Below are 9,292 nucleotides of genomic sequence, written 5' to 3' on the forward strand. Positions count from 1 at the left end.
GGCCTGACTAGGGTTTGGAAGCACAGCATTCTCAGTATTCAAGTATATAGGTAGATTGTGATGCCCAAGGAGACTTCTGAATAGGCTAGAATTCCTTTGTTAACATCTATTCCTCAGAAGCACACTATCGCACTGTAAATTTACACTGGGCCTGATTCTAATCCCACTCCCACTGGTGTGAAAGAGGGTGGTTGCAATGAAATCAGAAGGCCTGATATGATAATCTATCTCTCAGCACTCTGTACACACCCAGAGGGCTGATTAGATACCAGTGGGATTGGAGCCATATGTATACAGTTCTGACATCAAACCAATTTTATACTGGTAAAATTGCTTTGACATCAAGCATGTTCTCTAGATTTGGGCCAGGATATAGGAAATAAGAATGTACAGGAAGCCCTATAGGGCAGAGAACAGACCAGGCCACTGTGATATGTCAATACATTTCTTTCACAGCTTGTGGTAGAGGTGATACCTTTTATTAGACCAACCAGATTTTTGCAAAAAAATTTCTTTAATTGCAAGCTTTTGGGCACAAGATTCTTCTTCAGGCATAGGAGAAAAGATTGTAAAAGTTCTCTTGGGTAGAAATAAATCTTTTCTCCTATGCCTGAAGAAGGGTGCTTGTGCCCAAACGCTTGCAATTAAAGACATTTTTTTTGCAAAAATCTAGTTGGACTTATAAAAGATATCACCTCTACCATGAGTTCTGATTCCCTTTGCCTCTAAACCAATTCAGCTACAACCCAGATACATTAATACATTTTTTGGCAGTCTTAATATCAATGGTGACCACTCAGTTTTCTACAGCTGAAGTCCTGGGAGGAAGCAAATAACTGAATGTTTCCAGCTATGCAGTTTCAATATAGCTAACAGAGTTTCTGTTCCCGATTCAGTACTACTACTGCTACTATGTACCACTACAGGAGTCTGCTTATTTGATGTTTCCTGGAGCTGGACATGTACATTTCCAATGTACTCACCCCAGCTCCCCTGGTGGTAGTAATACTGCAATCTTTGTTTCAATATTGCAGTTTCTCTTCCTACTGCACACAAGTCCTTACAATCTCATGTGCCCAGGAGAGGAGATGGAGACTCAATTTTCTTTCTTGTCTAACTGAGTTGTGGTTGGCCAGGAGACACTACTGTCATGTTACACAGTTTTTCATATTATAATCTCCATGTCACTACCACTGTCATCATAATTACAGCTACAGAAAGTGCTGAGCAATCTGTGTGGTGTCTCCTGTGTTTCTTCTTGCGCTTTGTCTTTTTCTGATGCCTAGTTGTTTCTATAGCCTTCCCTTCACAAACTATCTCCCGACTCAGGCTTCTGTTTTTTTTCCTTTCTTTTACTTTGTTTTGTTTTGCTGCTTGCTCAGTTTTCTGAAGGATTCAGACTGATGGCAGCCACTGTACTTTGATGTAGGTTTCTGGTGACCATTTCCTTCCCCTTTAAAAGGGCTTGGTGCATTCTCCTTGTGCACACTCTCCAAGTGGCACATTGTGGGTATCCTTTTTTTACCAGGCTTTTCACATCACATGCTATCAGTCTCTCCAGAAACCATCCTAGATCTATTACTGGATTGACTCCTTGATCTGTATCTTTCATAGCTTTCATTGTGTCCTCTTTGATTTTGTGTATTTGTCCTTTCAGAAAAAACAAGGTAGTCTAAACCCTGGACTAGTTGACTGCCTTGAATAATGAACTCTGGCTTGATTCCTCTTCTGATATGAGGATTTGTAGCCATCTCTGACCATGTTCCTACTCTACTTTGGCAACTGTCTCTTCCATAATAATGATCGCCGTCTCTGCTCCTTGATCTACAGCCACTGCTGCAGCACCATGACGTGCTAACACAGGGGCGGGCACTTACTTAAGGAGAAAGGCCTTACCAAGTTTGAGAAAGCTGTTGAGGGCTGCATGGGTAGCCCGGCCCCTTGACAGGTGTCCCGCCCCCTGGTCACCATCTTGTGACCAGAAGTCCCACCCCCTAATCCCTGACCTTTGCCACCAGAATTCCTTCCCCTTGCCCCCGGAAGTACTCCTCTCAGCAAGGGGTTTTGCCATCTCAGAACCAGAAAAATACCAAATTATATTCTAAAAGAAAGCATCTAGAACATTCATTAATTAGATTTCCAAAAATGTTTTGTCCTGGTTATGTGCTTGTGTAGTGTACATAGAGGTGACTGCACAATAGCTTAAAATGAAGTCTTATCCTTGTATGCTGTGAGGGATGGGTATAGGTTTGTGGAGGACTGTGGGAGTGTGGATATGTGGGCTGTGGGGGAGGGTGTGGGTGTGTCTGTGGGGGGTGGATAGGTGTGAGATGAGGGAGCATGTGGGTGCGTGTGAATATGTGAGATGTGGGTGGGTATGGGGTTTGTGGGGGACTGTCAGGAGGAGGGTGGCTGGGGCGTGTGAGGGAGTGTGGGGGTCTGCATGTATGGCAGTGAAAGTGGGGGTGTGGGTACATGTGTATGGTGGGGTGTGTGTGGGACTCACCCTACAAAGGACACACACACACTCTTCCTGCCTACACACACACACACACACACACACACACACACACACACACACTGTCCTTGCCCACACACACATACTGTCCCTGCCCATACACACACATACACTGTCCTTGCCCACACACACACATGCTGTCCCTGCCTACACACACACTCTCTCTGCCCCTGCCTACACATACACTCTCTCTCTCTCTCTCTCTCTGCCCCTACCTACACATACACCCCTCCCATACTCCCCAATCCAACGATGCAGCCTGGGGCCACGTGGTGCTGGAGCACTGTGGGGGCAGGAAGGCAGGGAAATGGCTGGGGGTGGGGTGAGACTAGGCTGCTCAGTCCTGCCAGCTCCCTCTGGGTCCAGCTGCCCCAGCTTCTGTCATCTTTGACATATTTTGCCCGCCCTGATCTAAACCCATAACCGTACAGAAACTTGGTACACATAGACTGGCCTAAAAGCGGTAGAACTGGTCTAAGATAGCTCTGGATGGATGTGCATTCAAACTTAATTGATTTAGGTTAGACCACTGAATCAAACTTCTGTACCAGATGCCCTATTGATTCAAGTTAGATTGCTGTCCTCTGGCACCCCAAGCTCTTTTGCAGCCCCCCACAACCTTCCCTTGCACTAGCACTTGGCCTGCACTTGGCTGCTGTGGTTGAGCACCAGTGGGTCCTGCCCCAAGCTCTTCCAGAGCCAAGTCAGCACAGACCCATTCCACAGTCTCGCTTCCTGCTTCCAGCCATCTGTCAGCTACAAGCAGGCAGCAGTGGGGCGGGGGGAAGGAGATGTCTGTGTTCCCTGCACAAGCCTCAGAACCTGGGCACCTGTATCCCCAGACTGTGCCCCCACACCCCATCATGAAGCAGCCCGTGATGTACACACAGACCTGACCCAGAGCCCAGGAAAACCTCTGTGCACAGGCACAGCTGCATGGGCCACAACCCTGGCTCCCATACACCCAGCCAAGGGTCCCCTTGCTGCCCCTCATGGGCACATCCCCACGAACTGCACCCCTGGTTCCTGCACACCACATCTAAGTGGCCAGGCCAGGCACCCTACCACCTGGACTCTAGCATGCACCCACCTTCCCCCTGAGCAAAAGCCAATGCAGGCAGCTCACCTCTGGTGGGCTGGGATAGCAGGGGGCAGAACATCAGGACAGGGCCTGCACTGAGGCAATCCTATGACCTCCACGGCTTGGCCACCTGGGGTGGTGCAAAGTTTTTTGGGCCACAACTACAGGGTCCCTGAATACTAGGGCAAAGGAGTGTGGGGTGGGGAGGGAGGCACCGACCATCCACAGTGGGGCAAGCAGGCAGAGACTGTGGGAGCAGGTGGGGCATGGGCTGACACAGCAGGGCGTTGGGAGCGTGTTTGCCCATACCCAGCAGCCAGGCTGGGGTGGCCTGGGCACCTGACTATGCTCAGCAGTCTCCAGCAGCCCAGGGAGTCCACAGGGCCTGCTGGGAGGCATGCAGGAGTGCCCCCAACCTGCTGGCCTCACCCAGTGCAGGCAACCTGTGTGCCCCCCCCCACCAAAGAGCAAGTGTGTTCTGTTCACTATCCATGTAAGCTAGGCCACTTAGAGAAACCCATGTAAGTTAAATTGATTCCTCGCCAAGTTATTTGAACATCTGTACCTGGGGACAGTCATGCTTTCCTAGATGAACTTGTCTCTTAAGTTCTTGATCTCCTTCTGTTTCTTTTACTCCTGTTCCTGCTATCTCTGCTTCCCTTGCTACATTGTTTCTGCTTGTGTCTATGGCTGTAGACAACCAGAAGCTTCACTGTCACTAAAGCTGTGAAACTGGATATACTGGATGTGGTTTCTTCACATCCTCACTTTTCCCCTCAGTGACTGACTCCTCAGAATCAGAGGACAGCTCAACAAGTTCTGGTGTTCTCTCAGCTAATGGCTTAACATAACCAACAATGACACAATTGTCTGAAGAAGCATCACTGTCACTGGCTCTGTATTAGCTTGTGACTGCTTATGAATCTTTTCAATTTCTAGCAGATTTTTCATCAGAAATTCTTGAAGTATCTGAAGGAAAAGCTATGGCAGCATGAACACGTTCTAAACTGGAATACAGTGGTCCTGGACTTTCATCCTCTCAACAGGCCTCATCAGTACCAGTTGTGGCTGATGATTAAGAGTGGTTTGCTCTAGCATATAAAGGAGCAGGACAATAATAACTGGCATGCCGGTCATATGCTTCTATTTTAAAAGGACATCAGACAAAACTGATTAATTCATGTAAAATGGCCAGTGCAATGGAGCTAAAAAGGCTTTAATTCATCAGTGAAGACCTAACTCCTTAGATCATATCTGGCTACCTTACTCATGATGAGGTGCTGAACAATGTTGACAGAAGAACTCTGGGCACAGAGTAGGACAATCCGTTCACCCTTCAATGGTGGACCTAGCCTGACAAGACAAGCAGGGTTCCCACAGAAAAAAAATCTGCTGAAATGTCTCTATAGCAACCACTATATTGAACACTTATAATATACAAGCCAGAGTGATACAGATCTCTTCAGAAGTCAATATGGCTTGTCCTTGAGAAAAGGATATCCTTTACAGATAAAATGGTATGCAACACTGCCTTGGTAATGTAGTGCGGTAATGAAATCTCTGCCCACCAGAACTAGCAAAAAAACAATTTTCTGAAGACCTTTCTATGTCTTGACTCTCACATAGAAAGAATATGGTAGTGTTAGAGTGATGTTATAGCCACGGTGGTCCAGGAATTATGCAAGAGGCAAGGATTTCTTGGGGTGATATATTTTATTGAACCAGCTACAGGGTAGAATTAGACAGGCTTTTGAATACAAGACCTTCTTCAGTTGAATGGCTAGGCAGTTTGCACAGTGGATAGACAGCTTTTTGACCACTCCTGCATTCAACAAAAGCAAAATCTATGAAAGCAACTATCTAAAGAGTGTATATTGTCACATTTGTATAAACACTCTGGGCACTGTCTGATGCAGCTCACTTGCCAGGTGCTCCACAGTAAGCTCTTCAATTGCAGGGGTCATAGTCTCCACATGCACACACACAAAACAAAGATTCAAAGATCAATATGAACTTTGCCAAACTTTTCCTGAATAAAAAGTTATTTGGAAACAGTAAGCAAATATTTTCTCAAATATAACATGCAGCTTTCCTCAAAAACCAGCTGCTAGAAATTGTTTTGCAAATTACATTTGATAAATATGGTAAGAGCAGATTCCGCTACTTACCATTGGAAACCAAAAGTAAAATCCTCAGCAATCCACAGGGAGCAGAATAATGAACAGTCTCAGCTCCCTACCTGCTATTGCTCAGTTACTTACTACAAAGGAATTCATTTTGCTTTTGTTCTGCCTTTCAAAAGCAAGGTGTGTATTATATTCTGGAGTATGTTGTATACAAGAAAATACAACACTGAGAAAGCTCCATGGGACTGTTTGCTTAAGATGGGTAAATCAGATTCTCAGTACTCAAGTCAGTAGAGCTACCTCGATTTACCCCAGCTCTCAGGCTGACCTATCAAGTGGCAGAGTATCCAAAGCAGAGCTGTCAAATTCACCTTGGGCCCCAGGGCAAATCCAGGCTGTGAGGCCAACTACAACCCAGGGAATGATGGCTGCCACTTTGGCCAATGCGGCAGTAGGATTGAAAAGTCTGACGGCAGCAGCAAGTGTCTGGCAGTGGTAAGAGATCCAGGGGTGGCAAGGAGTCTGGTAGCAGCAACAAATCTGGCAATGGCAGTGTGGGGTCTGACGAAACAAGTTCAAGGGTGGCAGTGGTGAGTCAAACTCACCACCAATAGCCATACCTAGCAGGGCTAGCTAGCCCCAGATCCTGTAGCAGGCTATGCTCCCCAGCTTCTGGTGCATGCCAGTAGCTGGGTGGGCTCAATAGAGATCCTCCAGGGGCCATATATTTGACATCCCTGTCCTAAGGCCTTTATTTGTAATTAACAAACATAGTTTTACAGTGATTGTTATTTTGTTCTTGTTCTCTTTCCTGCTTCCTCTTGCTGTCTCCAAGGTCAACAACCTGTTTCCCACTGCAAGCCTTCCATCCACAAAGTAATTCAGAGCAGTAAGTGGATGAAATTTAACCAACGAGTCCATTCTCACTGCTTAATGCTGCTGTGGGAATCTAATTGGGACTGGAGGATCTAGTTAGTTTTGCATATAGTCAGTACACCCTAATTTGAGTGCTGTTTAGACTGCTGTTGGTCAGTTGTAGAAAGGTAGCAGGGTGCATGAGAAAAAGTGGGGAAGCCAAAGAAGTGCTTAGGTCTGGTAGCTGGCCAAAAATTAGACTACGTTCTCTTTGGGTATTGAGAGGACATGGCTGGTTTAGGAAAGCCAGCACTTTTGCATTTGATATTTGTCATGTTATAGCTGACATCAATACTAAATAAATGCATCGTTGGCAATCACTGTAAAATAAACACACTTAATGTGCTGTGCATTTCCGTTTGCATATAACCCATAAACAGGTTTAAAGGCAAAAGAGCACAGCAAGAGCAGCACTGAGATACAACTGCCCTATTTTCAGTTCCTGCACTAGTGCTATAGCAACCAAAAGCAGTAACTGCATGGGAAGTCCTGTTAAGCCCTCAGGGCTTTGGGCTATCACATGTGTAGCACAAATTGATTCAGGTAATTCAGCTGCCCCAAACTACCAGGTATTTTTTAACTGGATAGAAAGTTAAATTTGTATCCTGTCCTGCAGGACAGCAAACATCACATTCCTGCCATAAGGGCAGGAATTTTGTCCAATTTCAAGCTTATTCTTCCAAAACATGGAGTCTTTGGGCCTTCTCAAAGCCAAATGGACTTGTTTTGAACATATCATTTGTCCTAATCCTCTTCCAGAAACATATAGACCATTTTTTTTGCCGAAGCTTTCAAAAAATAGTTCTGTCTGAAGCAGATAGCAGTGCAGGGAAAACTTCAGCTCAGGTCATCTGTAACATAACAGAAGTTCAGTGGACATAAACCAGTTTGAGAATGATTGAAACTGGTTTGAAATAAATCTGGTTGAATGTAGTATCAGATTTAACTGATTTGGCTCAAACTGGTTTAAGCAACATCTGTCCCAGGCCCCTTGCTGGTTTAAGATAAATCAGACTCCTCCAGCATCCTGGCATGCTCTTGGGCTGGTGGGACTCTCTGCTCCACAGCAGGGCTGGCCCCTCCCCTCTGCCCTCTAGCCAGAGCAGGGGCAGGGTTTGGCCAGATGCTGGCCTGTCATGGCCCCTGAGACAAATTTCTCCCTCCACCCCCTCTCCCCGCCCTCTCTCCTCTGGCAAACCCTGGGGACCACAGTTGCTGTTTGGCAGCCCCAGCCATACGTCTGTCCCCTCTCTCCCCTAGAATGCCAGGGCTTTGGCTGCAGTCTGTGTGGCTTGCACAGGGCAGGGGAGGGAAGCAAGCAAATCTGTTGCAGATCCAAGCCCTGCTGCAGCTCTGAGCCTAGAGCTAAGACTTGCAGGAGCAGACTGAGAGGTGAAAGTGTTGGCAAAGACCTGACAATCATTTATCAGTGGCCACACATGCTGGAGATTTAGTGAAAAGAAGTTGCACCAAAGACTGCAGAGAGCTACATTTACATTATAAAGCAGAACATGTAAACAAAGCCTTTCTGAATGTCTGGCTGTAAGGAGAAACTCTGCCCTCAGGATTAGTAAAACTAACTCTTGTTTTACTGGTTTACATTTTAAGTTAGACTAAGTTGTGTATGCTGTGTTTTACTGGGCCGTATCTTAGCTTAGGCAAAGATTTTTGGTAGTTCCTTGCTGTATGCTTTGCAAATTGCAGTGTTCAATACCTCGCTTCAGAGAAATGACTTTTTCCCCATCCCCTGTGGGGCTGGTGCCTAGCCACAGCCCCTCCACTCCAGCTGGGAGGGGTGAGCGCCTTGGTCCCTCCCCTTTGGCAGTGGCTGGCAGGCACACTCTAGCGCCCCCTGGCTTTTGGCTTGAGCCACTGCAGGCACCTGCCTGCATTTCCTGGTTTAACAGAGCATGTCTGCCAGTAATTAATCAGTTTAAGCTGCATAGCTTAGACTAACCTGCAAAGAGTGAATTAATTCAGGCTTGGGCTTTTTGAATGTCTGTCCCTAGCCATAAGGCAACCCACAGAGAGGTGGAGCTAACAGTTCTGCATAGTGTACAATTACCAGGCCCGGAGCGGTGGAGGGTGGGCAGCAGGCCCGAGCTTGGGCCCAGAGTGATGGTGAGGCAGGGGGCAGGGGGCAGGGGCCAGATGTGGGGCTCCACACCCACCCACCCCCTCATCATTCTTGAAGGACAATTTTCTAGTGTGTATGTATACACACACACACACACACACACACACGTGTTGGAGAAAGGTTGAAGAAGTAAGTATTGAACTTGGGAGTAAGAGATGGTGAGGTTTGTGAAGGTCTTGACATAATTCTGTGCCCCACACATGCAAGTTTTTTCTTTGTTGTATAAAGATCCATTTTGCCCCAAGAGTGTAGTTGTCAGCCATCAACTCCATCCTGGTATTCTAGATATCCATTCAGATATTTTGGCTCTATGTCATAGAACTATTTGATACTAAGGACCAAGATATTTGATTTGATACTCTATGGGGTACATTCCACTTGCTTTCTGTACTGGATGGAGGTTCCTAAGTTTTGCTGTCTTCCTACTCAAGTATATCTCCTTGTTGTAGTCCAGTCAAGACATGACAAATGTATAAATAACTAAAGCTTCACTATCATCTACCAGAATGGGAAAG

General features: G+C 46.4%; 1 pseudogene; it reads right to left on the bottom strand.

Annotated features, from left to right (window-relative positions):
* The window catches only part of LOC112550946, a 5,821-nt pseudogene extending 258 nt beyond the window's left edge, over nt 1-5,563 (bottom strand).
* Nucleotides 5,564-9,292: the final 3,729 nt, after the last annotated feature.

The sequence above is a fragment of the Alligator sinensis genome, unplaced genomic scaffold, assembly GCF_000455745.1.
Source record: "Alligator sinensis unplaced genomic scaffold, ASM45574v1 scaffold371_1, whole genome shotgun sequence".
Classification (NCBI taxonomy): Eukaryota; Metazoa; Chordata; order Crocodylia; family Alligatoridae; genus Alligator; species Alligator sinensis.